The sequence below is a fragment of the Ambystoma mexicanum genome, chromosome 11 (genome assembly GCF_040938575.1).
Source record: "Ambystoma mexicanum isolate Mex_15411 chromosome 11, UKY_AmexF1_1, whole genome shotgun sequence".
Classification (NCBI taxonomy): domain Eukaryota; kingdom Metazoa; phylum Chordata; class Amphibia; order Caudata; family Ambystomatidae; genus Ambystoma; species Ambystoma mexicanum.
The window spans coordinates 767,976,075-767,995,083 of record NC_090934.1 but is presented as its reverse complement, the minus strand read 5'-3'; the positions used below and the strand labels follow the sequence as shown (position 1 = coordinate 767,995,083).

At 50.7% G+C, this 19,009-nt stretch overlaps 1 protein-coding gene across 1 annotated transcript in view; it reads left to right on the top strand.

Annotated features, from left to right (window-relative positions):
* The window catches only part of IPO7 (importin 7), a 1,018,209-nt gene that overhangs the window by 858,131 nt on the left and 141,069 nt on the right, over positions 1-19,009 (top strand). The window lies entirely within an intron of this gene.

The following is a 19,009-nucleotide window of genomic DNA, read 5'->3' as shown; positions in this document are numbered from 1 at the left end:
CTATGGGGACACTTCCCATCCAGGACATCCTTCTGATGTGTTATTGAGACCCTCAACTGTCAGGATGTCCCAAAGACTGTCCAAGTTCCGGCACATTTTGATAGGTGGCAAAGGGTAACTTCAGAAAGCTCTAGTAGGGGGTTGCTTGTGTTAAAGATCAAATTGTTTTCCCAACTTGCCTGCATTGATTACAACTGAATTCCCTGCATACAACTAAATGGATTCACATGCTGTGAATATTCCGTCGTCAGGTTGGCAATCTTCTGTAACATAGAGCAGTTTAAACTGAAAGGTTTAGGTCGCACGAGGAGCCTTCCAGAAGCAGGAAAAAGGCGTACAGAGAAGCGTCTAGAAATGGGCTGAGACCGTCTCACAGGATGAAAGAGACCTTCACCCAAGGTCGGTGCCTCCGGTGCTTCGAAGGACAAGGGTATTAGGCAAGAATTGATGTAACACAGACTACACAACACTTGTCCACTTGGTATTTGTAATCCACCTTTTTGTTATAGGGCTGTACTACACAAGTTGGTAGTATTGTATTTATATAGCGTCTACACACAGGCAAGTAATTCAAAGCGCTCAAGGAGGATGAGAACATGGCAGGGGTGGGGGGGGACAGTCGCTCAGAGCCCTTGAATTTTTGATACGATAATAGTCTGCACAGGCAGAATAAATGTGTGTAAATAAATAAAAAATAAATGCCTTTAACAATTTGGAAGACGGCAATAGGCCTAACAGTGATTTCACAGTGCAATTTAGGGGTGAAGACCAGGGAGAACCGACAGACTATCTTAAGGCGCTCTGTGTACAGATCGTGCAAGTGCACAGAGGATAAGGAGGAGGATGAAGTGCACCCGGTCGGTTGAGACTGGGTTAAGTGCAGAGAGAGCCACTCTCTTGGATTCATTTCTCAAGTGAATTGAGTGAGAGTGCAGTGTAGTGCCCTGGGGCAAGTGCAAGAAAACAGGCAGGGAGTGCCGGGGACAGTGAGACCCTGAGGTGCACCCGGTGGCCAGTCAGCATGCTGTAAGGAAGATGAGGCAAAAGGGGAAAAAACAGAACTGGGTTAGCAGCAGGTTGGAGAGAGAGAAGGAAGGGAGTACAGGAAAGTCTTGTAGTTTCTGGAATTTTACGGAGATCTGGCTCAAGACTGACAAGTTAAACCTGTCTGAAGAGGGGTAAATGTGAGCTGTAGCAATGACATTCACAAATACAAGTAGCCAAGTGACACTTACACTCAAGGTTTCAGTTAGTTATTTAACATACATTTTTAAATAAGTTTTTTTTTTAAATGCCAAAATATTTAACAATTACACTTTAAAATACTTTTCCAGAACCTGCACAGGTTTAGTGGATACTGTTGGGCAACGTTTGTATGCAGTACCCTCTGGGAACACTACAAACAACTCTGACTACAGGTATAGGAAACAAAACCTTTGGTATAAGCTTGTACTACAGTTTTAGTAGCGTGTTGAGCAGCCAGGCTTATCTCAAGAGGGGTCAATGTGAGCTGTAGGGGAGTTCCACAGAGATTCAGTGACCAGTATTCAAATAAACTCTTACACTCAAGGTTTCTTGACTAAAAATTATTAATTTATCAGTCAATTAGAATAAGCCTTCTTCAGAAGGGAGCAATATAATGGTAACACACATACACTTCAATAATGTACACTCAGTTTCTAAATCAGGAAGACCCTTTTGGGATGGCCCACAGACGCAACCTACGCCATGAGGTGACTTCAATAGCTATGGTGCTGGGGACATTACTATCTTAGTGTTGGCATTTAGAATACTGTTATAAGTTGGTGAAAGGATTATTAGAACAACAAGGGACCACAAATATTCTTAAGCAGTCAAATACTTTAGGATCCCTACAGCAGAGTAATTCAGTATAATGGGCTAGGCCAAAGTCAGTGGGCAAAAGTCTTCTAAAACATTGTGCAAAGACTTTTCTAAGTCTTTGAAGAAAAGAATCAAACGTAGGGCCACAAGCTGTTGGACTTGAGTAGTAGAAAGATGCAAGCAACTCTACAGCAAGAGGTAAGTTCTCTCAGACTTTGTTCCAGTACATTTGCATTGAAGAAAAAGTGCAGCAGATGAATCCTGTTCCTGTGAAGCTCTGCAGATCTCACTGTTCCTGGACCTCAGTCGTGGGGACAAGAGGGAGGATTTCTGGGGACTCCTGCACTGGGATGGTCACTGCTCACAACCGGCAATCTTCAAATTAGTGGCTGTTCAGTGTTTCAGCTCCTCGCGTCTACCGCAAATAGCAACACTGCGGTTCCTGGCTGTCGAGTTGGACTTTCCTTGCTTCTGGGGTCCTGTACTCTGTTGAGGGGGCTCAGGCTTGGTCAGTCCTGCTTCCTGGGAGTCTGGAGGATCTTCCTGGCGCTCTAGGCCAGCTTAAAAGTAACGCACACAATCTGGTGTTTCTCTCCATGGCTATACGGTTTCCAGCAGCAACTCTGTGGAAATTCAACCAAGTAAGCCTCCCGAGATGGATGTCCAGGTGGCTTACTTTGCAGTTGATTGGTCCCACCAACTCAAAGGGAGAAGTCGTCCTTGCAGGGGGTTATCTGTCGATACGAATTTGGAGTTTCAGCACAGAAGCAGGGCTTCACCGGGTAAACCAACTGTCCAGGAGTTGCAGCAGGCGTCCTCTTAAAGTTCTTTTTCGGTTCCTTTGTACAGTTGTTGACTCCGCCTTCCAAGCCAAAAGCCTCCCCTTTTATTCAGTTCTCGACCATTCATTCCAGCCTAGCAGGCCAATCAGTACAGAGTGCATTTGGGTCTCCTAGGAGAATAAGCACAGGGAATTTCTGGCACCTCCCTCACTTCCTACCTACCCCGGACACCCTGGAGCCACAGGCCGGCTTCACTTGTGAATCCCGCCAAAGACAAAGCGAACAATGGGACCCAAAATAAACAAAGCTCCGAAATCACATTAAAATACATGGGACAAATAGGACACAAGCGACAGGACAAACAGCATCCCTAGCCATCTCCAGCCAACAACCTCACGCACCCCATAATTGCTACCAGGTATCACACTTGTGTAGAGTTGTGTGAATGTTAACACTAGCCACACTTGAACCAAGTTGTGGACATTGGCATGAGAACTGACCGTATGGAGTTGTGAATAAAGGCAGGTGCTGCCCCTGGACGTAATTGCAAGCATTGGCATGTGCCACGTTTCGAAGAGGCTGGGATCAATAGCCAGCATAAACCACTGAATAAGATGAATGGCAACCACCCACCACATATGGATGGTGCAGCCTTGGCTAGTCAATACTGCGCACCAACTAGACTGGGAATGCTCTGGGCCAGATTTGAAGGGACACACATATGCCTGCCCGCATACAGACAGGTGTCACATAGGTGGGCGAGGCTGAACGGGGATAAGGTTATGAATGTGAGTGGATGCCATGTGTGAAAGGGACTGTGAGGGTGTGACGGCCCAGATCAGGACAGACGCAGAGATGCTCCTGCACCCCACCGGCGGAGAATACAGAAATTCCCCACTTCACGGCAGCAATGCCAATTAACCAATCCACTAACCATTTCAACCCTCTGCATACACCTCTCAAACTCTAACCAAACACATTCAGAAGCCTACAACACAACAATCAGCACAAACTTCACTACACTGCAACAATACAAACGACAGACTCGCATAACAGCACATGACGACTACTGACCGTAAAACACCCCAAGCCCAACCAACAAACCCACCGGGTTGAGGCCGCCAACGGCACATCACTCCTCTTGCACTTCTCCAGCTTACTCCCACTAACTCGCCGCCCCCCCCTTCCCTTTTTTTTTTCCAGAGCGCCACGGGACCAGTCCAGTGGTGATAGTGCACGGTACAAATATCCTTTAACATTAACATGAGTGGGAAAAAGTGTCTCACTCCCCAGGTTAAAAAAATCAAGTGATCAAAATCCAGCAAAATTGCTGGGGGTCTCTAAGGTGGAGGGAATAACACATATCTGAGAATTCTTCCTAACGGATACTCTTTAGAAATGCTTTTTACACACTTCCTACACCCAAAGGTGACTTCACGGACAGGAATGGCATTTATATATCACTAGTTCTACTTGGCAGATTCTGAGGTTGCACCAAGGAAAGGTTAAAGGAAGGAAAAAGGTAAAACGGGTTCTCTGGGCATGTGAGTATACTTAAATCTTCCAATGAATTCTAGACAAGCTGTTGGGGAGAATTCTCAAAAATGTCCTAATTCCCTCTACCTTAGAGACCCCCAGCAACTTTGCTGGATTTTGAGGACTTGATTTTTTTTTTACATGGAGAGAGTATGACCCTTTTTCCCACTCATGTATTTTGATATGTGTTTTACCTTTGTGTTCCCTTTGGTTATGGAGTCTAACCAACTCCATAGGATTATCTGTTTCATTTATCACACAGCACCCTCAGTGAAGTGACGCAGGAAAGCCTTTCAAGCTTCCCCAAGGTTTAACTACCTTTTCTGGGATAAACTGTTTCACAGAACAGTGGAGTGAAATTGACTTCACTTAGTCCTGTACATTTCTAGACCTGCACAACCTATGTTCCTATAGAGTGCTGGTGGGGTTACCTAGTATCCCCTGTGTCTAGATACTCGTGTAACAGTCAAATGTTACCCTTTCCTTTCACAATGGCTGGTGGCATTGGTTTTACAACAAACTACTATGATTTTTCCCGACCGCAATCTATTCGTAGTTCCGGTAACATTAAATCGCGGGAGCCATGTTTTTCAAGATGGTGCCTATCCATCGTTGCTAAAATGTTTCCTGGTCTTCTTTCGCCATGTCTTTGTGGCAAGGTCCTTCTAGAGTTTTTCTCTGCGCGCCAAACCAGGTTTGGTCCCTTTGTTCGTTTGCCTTTGGCGGGCTTCAGGATTGAAGTCCACCCTTGGCGTCTTTGCGTCTGGGATGAGCAGGAAGTGAGGGAGGTGCCTGAAACTCCCTCTGCTTAGTCTCCTACGAGACCAAAATGCACTCTGGCGTGATTGGCTGGCTGACTGTCCGGCAAGGACAGCCACCCTGCTGGGTGAGTGACAGCTAGACTGGAATGAATGGGAGAGAACTGAATAAAAGGCGAGTCTCTTGGCTTGGAAGGCAGAGTCGACCACTGGACGAAGGAAACAAAGAGCTTGAAGAGGACGGCTGCTGCGGTTGGTTTGCCCGCTGAAGCCATGCTGCAGATCGACAGAGAAGCCCTGCCAAGGACGACTTCTCCCTTAAGTTGGTAGGACCAATCCACTCCCAAATAAGCCACCTGGACAACCATCTCAGAGCTGGTTGCATTTCCTCAGAGTGCTGCAGGAAACTGTAGAGCCAGGGAGAGGGACACCAGATTGTGTGCGTTACTTGTAAGCTGGCCGAAAGCACTTGCAAGGTCCTCCGGACTCCCACGACATCGGACCGACCGAGCCTGACCCCCCTTCACCTGAGTGTGGGACCTCAGAAGCAAGGACAGTCCACCTTGACGGCCAGGACCAGCGTTGTTACCAGTGCAGCAGCTGAAACGCGAAACAGTCACTGAAATTGAAGTTTGCCACTTGCAAGCTTTTGACTGTCCCAGTGCAGGAGTCCCCCGACGTCCTCCCTCTTGTACCCACGACTGAGGCTCAGTGTTAGGTAGAATTCTCATAAATGTGCGAACTCCCTCTACCTTAGAGACTCCCAGCAACTTTGCTGGATTTTGAGGACTTGATTTTATTTTATTTTTTTACCTGGAAAGAGTGAGCTTTTTTTCCCCACTTTCATGTATTTTGATGTGTTTTTCACTTGTGTTCTTTGATTATGGAGTTTTAGATAACTCCATAGGCATCATCTTTTCATGTTACACAGCACCCTCAGTGCAGTGACACAGGGGTGTCTTCTAGACTTCCCCAAGGTTTAAATACCTTCTCTGGGATCAACTACTGTTTCCCAGAGAATGTAAAGTGAAATTGACTTTACTAGTCTTTTCCAAATTCCTAGGCCCAGCACACACCACCTTACAATTGAGTGCTGGAGGGGTTACATAGTATCCCCTGTGTCTACACACTCAAGTAGCAGTCAAATGCTACCCTTTCCTATTGAAAAGGCTGGTGGCAGTGGTTTTACAACGAACTACCATGATTTTTCCCGACCTTGAACACCGGTAGCTAAAAATCACAGGAGCCATGTTTTTCAAGATGGTGCCTTAAGCCCCTTTGTTTAAACGGGTCCCAGTCTTCTTTTTTCCCCCTTTCTTTTTGGAAAGGTCCTTCTAGTGTTTGTCTCTGCGCGCCAAACCAGGTTTGGTACCTTTGTTCGTGTGCCTTTGGCGGGCTTCAGGATTGAAGTCCGCCCTTGGCGTCTGAGCGTCTGGGATGAGCAGGAAGTGAGGGAGGTGCCTGAAACTCCCTCTGCTTAGTCTCCTACGAGACCAAAATGCACTCTGGCGTGATTGGCTGGCTGACTGTCCCGCAAGGACAGCCACCCTGCTGGGTGAGTGACAGCTAGGCTGGAATGAAAGGGAGAGAACTGTTTAAAAGGAGAGTCTTGTGGACTGAAAGGCAGTCGACCACTAGAACGAAAGAATCGAAGACTAACTGGAAGAGGACACCTGCTGCAACTCCTGGACCGTTGGTTTGCCCGGTGAAGCCCTGCTGCAGGTCCGAATTGCCAAACTCTATTCGACAGAGAAGCTCCTTCAAGGACTGCTTCTTCCTTTGAGTTGGTGGGACCAATCAACTCATAAGACACACACCTGGACACCATTGTCCATGCTGGTTAGGATTAACCAGGGAGAGGGACACCAGTTTGTGCTCTTGAATCTACAGTTAAGTGATTCCATTTTGTTTGCTTTCTTCAACGATCCTGTGCAGTGCAGGAGTCCCCGACGTCCTCCCTCTTGTCCCCACGACTGAGGCTCAGGAACAGAGAGATCTGCAGAAACTGCCAGGAACCACGACTTCGGCAACATTTGTTTCTTCATATAAAGGTACTGTGCCAAACCGATTGAGATAACGCCACTCTAGCAGTGAAAGTTTGTGAAACTTTCCCAACTTGCAGGCCTAATGTGCTTGTGCCCCCACAAATGATTCTTTTTAGCCTAAACTACTTCTGAGAACTTTTGCAAAGACTTTACCGTTTACTTCAAGAACTGCTCTTTCCTATCCAGAACACTAGGCCAATGACTTTGGCCTTGCCTATTGACTTGACTTGAATTGAACTCTTCTGGTGAGCTGAAACTATTTGCACTGCCTAGAAAGGATGTGTAATCTATTCTACTTACTTTTGTCCTTTTTGCTCAATGCTAAGTAACGGAACTGCCATTTGGCTCCTATTTCAGGGGAGCTCTAACTGTCTCAAAAACGTAGTTTTGTATTTGTGTATTGGTATATATTTTGTTCTAGTGAAATGTTTTATAAATGATTGTGTAATAAATGTATCAGTGTGTTACCAAGAAACCTTGAGTAGAAGTGTCTACTTGAACCACTGTGATTGAAAGTCCTCTGTGTAACTACCTGTACTGATCACATTCACTCTTGAGATAAGCCTGGCTGCTCAGCTCGCTACCAACAAACTGTGTGGTACAGACTTATACCAAAGGTTGGTCTTGCTTACACCTGTAGTCCTAATTGTGTGTGGTGGTCTGCCTAACACCCAGGAACAGCAAGAGCTGCAGGAACTGCCAGGAACAGAAGTCATCAGCTGCATCTTTTTCTTCATTGTATGGTACTGTAAAAGAAGACTGAGAACCTACCTCTCACAGCGAAAGTGCTTGAAACTTTTGCAACTCGCAGGCCTAATCAGCTTGTGACCCAACATATGATTCTTCCTCTTACAAACTACTTTCAAGAACTTGTGCAGAGACTTTTTTATTTAATTACCAGAACCGCTTTAACTTATCCAATACTTTAGCCCATTGACTTTGCCCTAGCCAATTGAATTGACTCTTCTGGTGAACTCAAAGTATTTGCACTGTCTAAGAATAATTGTAGTCTTTTATGTTCTGATAACCTTTGCCTTTTACTCCTCTTGAAAAGTATTGAAGTAGAATTGTGTGTTATTATGATTGTCTCCTTCTAATGAATGTTTTTAAACTGACTGATAAATACATTAAGTATCCAAGAAACCTTAAGTATAAGAGTTTATTTGAACACCTATGATTGTAAACCTCTGTGTAACATCATTACTGCTCACCTTCCCCTCTTGAGATAAGCCTGGCTGCTCCACACACTACCAAAACTGTGTAGTACAGACTTATACCAAAGGCTGGTTTGCTTACACCTGTAGTCAAGTTCTGTGTAGTGTTCACAGAGGGTACTGCATACAAACTTTGCCTAACACAAGCCTTTCCCAGTAAGCAGTCTAAAACAAGTTACCACCTATGAGGGACAGAAACATCAAAGTCAAGGGACTAGAAAAGTCTGCAGGAGCCAGGCCAGCCAAAGTCAATAGGAGCACAGTCTATGGAGCTCAGGTACCTTGTAGTTAATAAGTCTTGCACAAAGTTGGAGAGTTGTAGAAATCACGTGTAGGGTCACAAGCTGTTACACTTGTGAAAAGTAGAATTGGAGTCAACTCCAATGAGAAGAGCAAAGCTGAGATAGTGAGGTAAGTACCCCAAGTCTAAACAGTACCTCTGGTTTGAAGAAGTGGTCCAGCTGGATTCTGTCCTGTTGCAGCGATGCTGATCCTGTGTTACTGAGCCCCAGTCGTGGGGACAAGAAGGGGAACATCTGGAGGACTCCTGCGGCAGCAATTTGGAAGTTGTTGGCAGCTGCGTGCTCTTTTCGGATCACGGTTTCCGCACTTGGTAAACTGCACCACGGCAGATCTCGGATACTGGTTGGTCTTCCTTCACTCCTTTGGCCCTGCACTCTGGCGAGGTGACTAGAGCTCTGGTCCTCCTGCTTCTGGAAAGTCCTTGGACTCCAGGAGCTTCTGGGCAGATTCAAAGGTCTAGGAGGATGCAGCATGATTTGTTCACGGTTTGTCGGGCGTTTTCCCCAGTGGACGACTCTGCCTTTTAAGCAGGTTTCTCCCATTCATGCACAGCATAGGCTGTCAATCACACAACAGGGAGGCTGTCCAGAAAGGGCAGCAAGCCAGCCAATCGGGACTTGTTGCATTCAGGCACTCCTGGAGACAAAGGACGGGGGAGTTTTGGGAACATCTCTCAAATCCTGCCTTTCCAGACACACTGGTGCCAGAGGGGGTTGCTAGACTGAAGCCCACCAAAGGCAAAACTAACAAAGGGCTCAAACCTGCCTTAGCGCGCAGAGTAAAACCCAAGAAAGACCTCACAAACAGAAAATGGCAAAGACGACCAGGGCCATTTTGACTCAATGGTCACCCATGGGTGCTATACTGCAGCTGAGGCTTCAGCCTGCTGTAGGAAAGCACAATGGTAGGAAAATTAAACCATTTCCACCAGCCTTTTAAAATAGTGACGGTGACATTTCTCCAACATGGGATCTGGCATTCATTCACATGCTCTTGAATACGCCCAGTCAGGTTGGGAATCCTCAGTATCGGTTTTTCATTTCTGAACACTCTCTCCTAACCAATCACTGAGCTCTGGATCATACTGCCCTCTACCTGAGCCCCTCCTCTGGCAGCCATCTTCAGATTTTTACTGCACATTCAAGTGTTGGGAGTCCTCGTGCTTTGCTCTTCGAGATTTTGCTGGGTTATTTGCTTTTTGAGCGTTAAATTCGATTACTCTTACGTCCCGTCCCCTTTCCTCCATACTGTATGGGCGTCCCTTCCAAGGGACGGGAGACGGAACCTTTTCCACCAGAACAAACCTCCTTCCCCTTTAAATTTAGAGGCGTGCGGGGGCGCTGCCCTGACTCCGCCGCCACACCTTAGCCCCCTTTTCGGCGGGAATGGGCCGAATTCACCAGCGCTCCTGGGTTTGGCTTCGGCCATGTAATTCCACGCGCGGATACGTCTTCGTCTTTTTTCTTTTTGTCTTCTCTATCATTCAGCTACTCTGTTCTCAGGCGCCGCGCTCCTCCCCGGCGCATGTCGACTTCCACAGGGTTCAGTGGTGTCCATCCTGCAACAGGCTCTTCCCAACTTCAGGCCCTCTGCCTACGTTGCCTTGGCTCAGACCACGTTTGACAATCGTGTTCGGCGTATGACTCAGTCCTCGATGGCGCTGAAGAACAGTCGCCAGGTGGAGGGAGCTCTTCCAGAAGTCTACTCCAGAGGATCTCAAGAACTTCGTGAAGCATCGAACCAGGCCCAAGATGGTGCCAATATTTTCCAGCACACCCAGCAAGGGAGACTCCTTACCAAGGACTCTCCCCCGTGGGAGGGACAGGCCAGGTCTTTCTACCGGCACGTGCCCCGAGGCTGCTGCAGCTACCGGCCTTCGGGTCGAGGGGTCCTCGGATCCTCCCGGGCGCACTGTCGAGGGACTGGAAGGTTCTTGTACCGGGTCTACACCTGAGGGACTACTTCCTTTTATCGGCACAATGGCCGAGGGGCCTCGCCCTAATACCAGCAATGTCTCTGAGGGAGCGCCTAAACGCAGCTCTACCGACCCCCGGGTTGAGGGTGTCGCACCTACCGGGCTGAGGAGCAGGGTAGGCCTCATGATCCACACGCAAGAGTCTTGGACGAGGCCAGGCCCAGCGGAATGAGCAACACGTCGCAGACACGTGGCAGGCAACTCGACAAAATGGCAAAGTGTCAAGGTGGGACTGGCTTCAACCAGGTACGTGGCCTACAGTCTACCCTTCATTTGCACAGGGCAACTTTCCTTTGGGTCAATATGGACAGGGTATGCAGCAGCCCGCTGCTACCCTGTTGGTACCACCTGTCACCTCTGTGGCCAGTGAGGAGGTGCTCTTCGAGAAGTTTCTCGGCCTCATGAGGTCTCCTCAGATGGGGTTTATCATCAAAGACGCAGTCAGGGAAGTCCTCCCCGCCATACTAACGGCACCACAGACTCCATCGGGCCCCCAAGACCCGGTGCAGCCGCCTCCTCTGGCTCCACAGCCAACTCCGCCACCTACGGCTGCGGTCCCTGTACCCCAGCCTCTGGCGCCTTCTACCCCTCCTCCACAAGATCCTCCAGATCCGCAGGATGCCGACGAGGAGGATCCAGACATGCCATCCTCAGCCAGGGCTTTCCATGAACGTCTTGCTGGCCTGGCATCATACCTTGGCCTCCCCCAGCCCGAGGTCGAACAGCCGGCAGAGGGGGTTCTGGCTGAAGTCCTCACAAAACGCCTCTGCCAACAAGGGGATTCCACTGCAAACCAATGTCTCCCTGGCCAAAAAGGGTTGGCTCAAGCCCCACTCGGTCCAGCCGGTCAATCAACGCCTGGACGCCAAGTACAGGCAGATGGAAGGGGGATATACACTTGCTCTCGACCCATCCTCAGTCACACTCCTCGGTGTTCGCTGCGGCATCACTATACTCCCAGCCTCAGTCCTCTGTCGCCTCCTCTGGGGCGCTGCTAGGCAAGGGGAAGATCTTGGAGGCGTATGGCAAGAAGATCTACTCGAATGCCTCCTTGCACCTGTCAGGCCAACGCAGATGCCATGCTGGCTGCTGCCAACCAACAGTTATGGTGGGAAATTTGCGGACTTCCTCTTAGAACACCCCACCCAATTCCGATCACGCTTCAAGGGGGGCTAGCGGAAGCCAATCTCGTGGCGCATATCGATACCTCAGGCCGTGCCATCTGATTGCCACGGACATGAGGAGAACAGCCTGGCTCTGGGCAACGAAATTCAACCTTGATGTCCAGGAGCGCATGCTATATCTACTGTTCGAGGAGGTGGACCTCTTCCAATCCTCTACGGACGAAGAGCTGGACAAAAAACAGCTCACAAACGGCAGTCTTTCCATTCTTACAAAGACCACGGCCAAAGCGTACACCCAATCTCAGCAGTGCTCTGAGAAGGGTCGTACATATGGAGGGTCCGCGGCTTCCAAGAACGCAGATTCAGGCAGCCGGACTGCTCACCGTCTCGCAACCAGCGCAAACAACAAGAAGGGGGGTAAGGGCTTTTCCCAGTCCCCCTCAACCTCCGAGGGAATGAAGGCATGACATGCCCCTTCAGGTCCACGTGTCTCCGATGGGGGGGCAGGCTTGCTCTCCATGCGCAATTCTGGCGCAAGAATTTTGCGGACCCCTGGATCCTCTCCGTAGTAGCCACGGGGTACCAACTTAATATCCCAGCCTCTCCTCTCCTCCCACAGATTGGGACAGCAACTCTTTTGGCAGAGATCCGGTCGCTCGTGGAGAGCCAGGCAGTGGAGGACGTTCCAGCCTCCCAGCGAGGCTTCAGCTTCTACTCCAGTATTTTCGCCATACAGAAGAAGAAACAGGCGTGCTTAAGAGTTGTGCTGGACCTTTCCACCCTCAACCTCTCCTTACCCCTGCAAAAATTCAAGATGGTTACGCCAGCTTTTATAGCACAGACATTGGACAGGGGAGACTGGATGTGCTCCCTGGACCTCAAGGACACTTACCTACACGTCCCTATTTGGCAGCCCCATCCTTCTTTCCTACGGTTCAGGATCATGGGCTACCATTTCCAATACAAAGTCCTTCCGTTTGGCCTCAACTCGGCCCCCAGTGTCTTTACCAGGCTCATGAACGATGTGGAGGCCCTGCGCTCTGAGGAGGGCCGCTACATCTACCCATACCTCAACGACTGGCTCGTCAGGGCTACATCTCCAGAAGCGGTTCACCACTCTTCCCATGCCCTTATGAACACCCTGCACGACCTGGGCTTCTCGCTCAACCTCAAGAAGTCACAGTTGCAGCCTACGCAGACTGACATTCCTGGTACTCATTTGGGACACGTGCTCCGAGGGTTTTTCTGTCTGAAGACAAGATCTCGGCCATCAAGAGGGCCACCGCCCACTTCCTCAGCTAGAGGTGACCGCGGCATGGGGGTACCAACATCTCCTGGGTCTACTAGCGGCAGTTCTGTTAGCCGGGCCGCACAAGACTAAGGATGAGGAGGATTCAGCTGCACTTCGTGGCCTCATGGAATCGGGAGCGGGGCTGGCAAATCGAGATGATCAACGTTTCTCCACCCGGAACTAACTTTGTGGTCCATGGACTGCAACCTACGGACGGGCAAGCCCTTTCGCCGCCCTCTCAGCAGGCCACCATCACCAGACTCCTCGCTCGAGGGCTGGGGAGCCACCCTGGACGATCTCTCGGTGCACGGCACCTGAACTCGACAGGAGCAGGAATACCACATCAATTGGTTGGAGCCGATTGCCATCTGGCTAGCGCTCAGAGCATTCTTGCCACTTATCAAGGGCAAGGTTGTCCTCATCCAGACGGACACCTCGACCAGCATGTACTACGTCAACAAGCAGGGAGGCACCAGATCCCCTCCTCTGTGCAGACTGGCGCTGAGCATGTGGGAATGGGCTTAGGAAAACGAAATTTACCTCTGGGCAGTCAGTCTCCTGGGGAATCTAACCGGGAGGCGGACAGGCTCAGCAGGCTGAGAACAGACACTTACGAGTGGCAGCTAAACGTCCTTGTTCAGGAGATCTTCAACAAGTGGATCTCTTTGCCACCTGGCACAACAAGTTTGCATCCTGGCAGTGTCACGCATTTCAGCTCCAGTGGACGGCATGAAAGCCTATGCCTTTCCGCCTACCCCCTGATGGACAGGGTAATTTGCAAGATCAACAAGTCTCCCCAACTCCTCATCGTTCTAATGGCTCTGTGGTGGCCGGCCAGACCATGGTATTCAGAACTACTCGACCTCTCGGAGGTGCCCCCATACACCTTCCGACGGGCCCAGCACATCTTCTGGCGCAGCAGGGGGGGGGGGCAGAATCATCCACCCCACGCCAGAGAAACTAGCCCTCACAGCGTGGTACCTGAGCAGGTAATGCTTCGGCAACTTAGCCTTTCACAGGCCAATTTGGAGATCATACAGGGCGCCAGGAGCAAGGCCTCCAAAGCCCAGTACAAAAGCAAATCAACCAGATTCTGCCACTGGGCAGATGCCAAAAGAATCGACCCCTTGGCTTGCAGTTTGGACCACGTGCTCTCCTTTTCGGCGCACCTTGCTCATTCGGGCGTACAGGTGGACACCTGCCGCACATATCATGCCACCATCGGGGCTTACAGGAACTCGGAGGAAGGCATCTCCTCCAACCCTATAGTCAAACATCTGACTGGTCTCGCCAGGCTCTACTCGCTGTCAAGAGACTGCACCCTCTGTGGGACCTTAACATAGTCTTGGGCGCCCTGGTGCACAAGCCATTCGACCCAATGGCGTCCGTGGACATTAGGCTGGTCACCATCACGGCCTTACTAGTCGTTCTTATCTCGGCTCGCAGAGTCGGCAAGATCCAGGTGCTGCTCGCCTCTGAACCATATACCACCTTTCACAAAGACATGATAGTCATGCGGTCGCACCCGGCATTTCTGCCCAAGGTTCCATCTGCATTTCACTTGAACAAAGATAGTCCTCCCTACGTTCTTTCCCGATCCCAAGGATGAAGTACAGAGTGCTGCACTGCCTGGATGTCAGACGTGCCCTAAAATTCTACTTGGACAGGACCAAGGGCTTCCGCAAATTGGACGCCCTGTCACTTTCGGAGGCTCGAGGCCAGGCTATCAGGCCTCCATATCCTGCTGGATGGTCTCTGCCATCAAGGTCTCTATCTTGTCTGCCTCCTCTCTTGTGTCTTCCCATTTCACCCCCGCCTCTCCTATCCCTACTCTATGGTGCTCTCTATCTCTCCTATCTTCTCTAATTGCTTCTCTATTGACTATCCTGCTCTCCTCACTAAATCTGTTAGGAAAACGTTTAAAAAGGACATCCTGGTCTCCAATCCAGGCCTCCTTATCGCTGACACCTACACCAGTGCCGCCTCCAAGGAAACTCTCACCGACCTACTCTGTCGTGCCTTCACCTGATCTATGGACCCTTCATATGGTCTCTGTGCTCGCTCCTTTCTCCTCTTCTCCCATTAATGGCGGCACCCGTTGGGATGTCCTCTTGGCCTCCTTCCACTCCTCCAAGGTCATCATTGTTTACTCTAATGGGACCGTCTTGGTCCAAGGCCCTCAGGCCAACCTTCACCTCTTTGATGGACGCTTCCCACGCCTCCTCAACTTCCTTTCTTCTCCTGCGGTCCCTCTCCCCTTTCCTCGGCTACCTTGCCTTCTTCCTCCCTCTCTGCCACCTCTCGGGCTCCTACACCTCCGCAGGGCATACCCTTGATCTGTACTCCCCCAAGCCCCCCGCCCACCCCTCCCCCCCAGACACCTGCCGCCTTCTCGAAGAACTTGACCTCGATGTCCTTGGTCTCACTGGGACCTGGTTCATGACCAGTTCTGTCACCAGCTTTGACATGCTTCTACCTGATGGCTACAAGATTCTCTCTGTGCCCAGGCCCAACCGCTCTGGTGGTGGTGTTGCCCTCATCTTCTAGGAGTGGATTCCTGCCTCCGTCACTCCTACGCAGACCTACTCCTCCTTTGAATAACTTGTCTGCCGGCGCTCTCTCCCCTAGCCATTCCCCTACCGTGGCTACTATCTATCGACCACCTGGTCAGATTTCCTCCTTCCTCTCAAGAGTGGGCGGACCTCTCCTCTCTTGGCCTCAACCACTCAACTCCTCCTTGGTGACTTCAACATCCACTTGGATGCCTCCTGTCCCCCCTCTGGACACTTACGTGACCTCTGCGACTCTTTCACTAACCATTATCCCCTCCGGCCCTACCCATTCTGCAGGGCACTCCCTCGATGCTCTGATCTCCTCTGACCTTCCCCTCTCTACCCCCCTCTCCACTCCTCTCTCCTGGAGTGATCACTTTCTCCTATCCTCCTACCTGACCCTCCCTACCCCTCAGGCCAGGCCAAGCCACCTTCATCACTGCCACCCACCTTCGCGGTCATCCGACCCATGAAGCACGTGTCAGTTGAGGCTTTCGCCGCCACCTTCTCACCCCCTCCTCCCCCTTTGGCTGACTCCCACCCTGACACAGCCCTCTCCGCTCTCCATTCTGCTATATCTGATACTCTTGCTATCCTTTCCCCTGTCATGAGTCCGCCTGAAGCCCAAAGCCAAGTGTAACTCCTGGTATGACTCCGATCTCGTCACCCTTAAACGCAAGTGCAGGGTGGCCGAGAGGAAATGGCGTGCTTCATGTGCATCCTCTGACAAACTGGCCTGCTGCCACGGCAATACTGGCTCTCCACTCCCACCAAGAAGAGAGCCCATATCCAAGCCCGGATCCCTGCTGCATCTAAACTCGGCTGAACTCTTTAAAATATGCAAGGAACTGGCCAATCCTGCTGCAATCTCTACCTCTCCTGTCCCCTCCCAGGCCCTCTGCACGGCACTGTCTTATCACTTCATTTCCAAAACTCAGGACATCCTGTCCTCACTCTCCGCCTATCAACTCCCTCCCTCTATCCCCTGCTCTTCCTCTGGCCCTTCGGCTGCCACCCCCCACTACCCCCAGCTCTTCCTTTCCCCTTTTTTACGCAGACAAGGTTTCTTGACAAGTCCAATCTATGAAAGTCTCGTCAAAACAGGTTCACCCCTGTTCCTCCAAAACCATCAAGGACCACATCGACTCCCTGGCTCCTGCCCTGGCTGATTTCTGCGATCACTCCTTCGCCACTAGTCTCTTCCCATCCCCCCCCCCCCCCCTTGAAGCACTCACTTGTGCACCCTCTTAAGAAACCCTCTGCTGACCCCTCTTGTCCGGCTATCGATCGCCCAATCTCCATCACTCCCTTCCTGGGCAAGCTCCTGGAGAAACTGGCCATCTCCCATCTTAATCTCCACACCGAATCTGTTGTCTCCATGACCATCAGTCTACCTTCAGGGCTGCCAGAAGCACGGAAACTGCTCTCCTGAACATCCGTTAAGACCTTTTCTCCAACCTTGACTCCAACACCCCGTGTGTCCTTATCTTGCTTGATCTCTCTTCTGCCTTTGACACTGTCGACCACGCCATCCTGCTCAACCGTCTGCGTGATAACCTGGGTATCACTGGACAGGCTCTGGCATGGCGGACTTCTTTCCTCTCCGACTGACCCTCCCAGGTCCAACTTGGGTCCTTCCTCTCCAATATCTTTTTCTCTACCTGTGGCGTCCCCCAGGGCTCTAACCTCTCTCCTTGGATGTTCAACCAATACCTGGCACTCCTTGCCCACCGCATCGCCGCCCTCTGCCCCAATTTTCAGTGCTATGCGGATGATACCCAGCTCATTTTCAGGCTACCCTCGGCCTCCTCCTCCCCTTCCCTCATCTCTGACTGTCTGCTATCCAGGAGTGGTGTGCCGCCAACGACCTCTGTCTTAATGCCAGTAAGACCGAGATTCTATTCATCGGCACACCCTCTTCCCTCCTTCCCTTCAACTCTCTGGCTGGCCTCTCTTGGCCCTCTATCTGCTCCCACCTGCAAGGCTAAAAACCTTGGGGTCCTCTTCAACTCCACACTCTCCTTCTCTCCTCACATCTCCGACGTCTCTAAGAAGTCATACTACCAGTTGCACCTCCTCAGAGGTATTCTTCCTCTCCTTTCCCCCAGAAGCTCACCGTCTCCAGAGCCTTGGTTCTCTCTAAGTTACTCACCATAGTGGCTAACATACTCTTAGTCCAGTCCCTTTTTCTCCATACGTCCCACCAACTCCCCACCTCCCCCTAATAATACTGGTGTCATTAGGCACTGTTAAATCTATTATCGACGTGTCCATGGGGACTGAGGTGTGGCGCCGGAGGGGAGTGTCAGGGCAGCGCATGCTCCCTGGGCCGCGTGCCTCTAAATTTAAAGGAGAAGGAGGTTTTTTCTGGTGAGAGGTTCTGTCTCCCGTCCTTTGAAAGGGACGCCCATACAGTGTGGAGGAAAGGCGACTATGGACTAAGAGTAGGTTAGTCACTACGGTGAGTAACTTATAGTTTTTTAGGCAATCCAGCCCGTGTGCTCCATCGATCATCCTTCAGACTAACTGGGCCTGTTTTCGGATTTTTCAACGCCCCTCAAGGGCTGTTTTTTGTCAATTGTTCTTCTTGCAGGCTTCCAGAAGATTCTTCAGGCCTACACCGTTTGGATCATGTCGGACGAAAAGGACAACCCTTCCCTCATCAAGCTGTGCTCCGACTGCGGTTTGCAGAATGAATACATGGACGACAAGCATTCCCAGTGTATCTATTGCCTGCACCCGACGCATAAGGACGACGGTTGTGCTTTTTGCCATGGCTTCTCGAAGCGCATGTTGATGGACTGGCATCAACGGTTGAAGTGTGACTGCAGCCCAAAGCTGCTGCACTGGGTGGCAGCCAGGGACATGCCTCTCCCGGACAGGGAAAGCCGAGCAGGCTTTGAAGTCCTTTAAGGGCACCCAACACAAGGCCAAGCACCATGAGTCCGCTTCCGTAGGGGTTGCCGCTGCCACAGGTCCCGCGACGGTCGGGGTGCGCCCATCATCTCCATCTACGTCGATCTCCGGGAGGCGAAGAGGAAGACCATCCTCTCGCTCCCTTTACTGGACGATGTTTAGGACGAAGGACTGGCTCTGATGAAGGGAGATTGCTGTGTACATTTTTTAGCGACCTCTTTAGGCTCCAGTGAATAAATACTGAGGGACGTTAAAACATGTGTTGCAGACTATCGCTAGGGCTTTTCTTATAGCCTGCGGGGGCTCGGCACTGTGTGGTGCGTGCGAGTACTGTTTCTACTGCTCCGGCTAACCTCTGCTGGTCTTTCGGGAGCTGTTGCCGAAATCAGGTGTTGCTGGCTTCTGCCTCTGGTGTGGACCAGCTGAGACCTCATGGGAGCCGGGGACATAACCAGAGGAGCTAACCCGTTGTACGAGAGCAGGGAAATTGAGAGCTGCACTCGAAGTCTCCTGTGCTCACAAAGCGGTAAGGAGCACAGAGATTGCAGCCTGCAGAGAATGCAGCAAGTGTGAATTTAAAAGCTGCTCATAAGCCCGGTGGTGAAAAGGGCTATGGTGTAATTCTTGCTGTTTTGTGCTGGACGTGTGGTGGTAGGAACAATTTGAGAGAC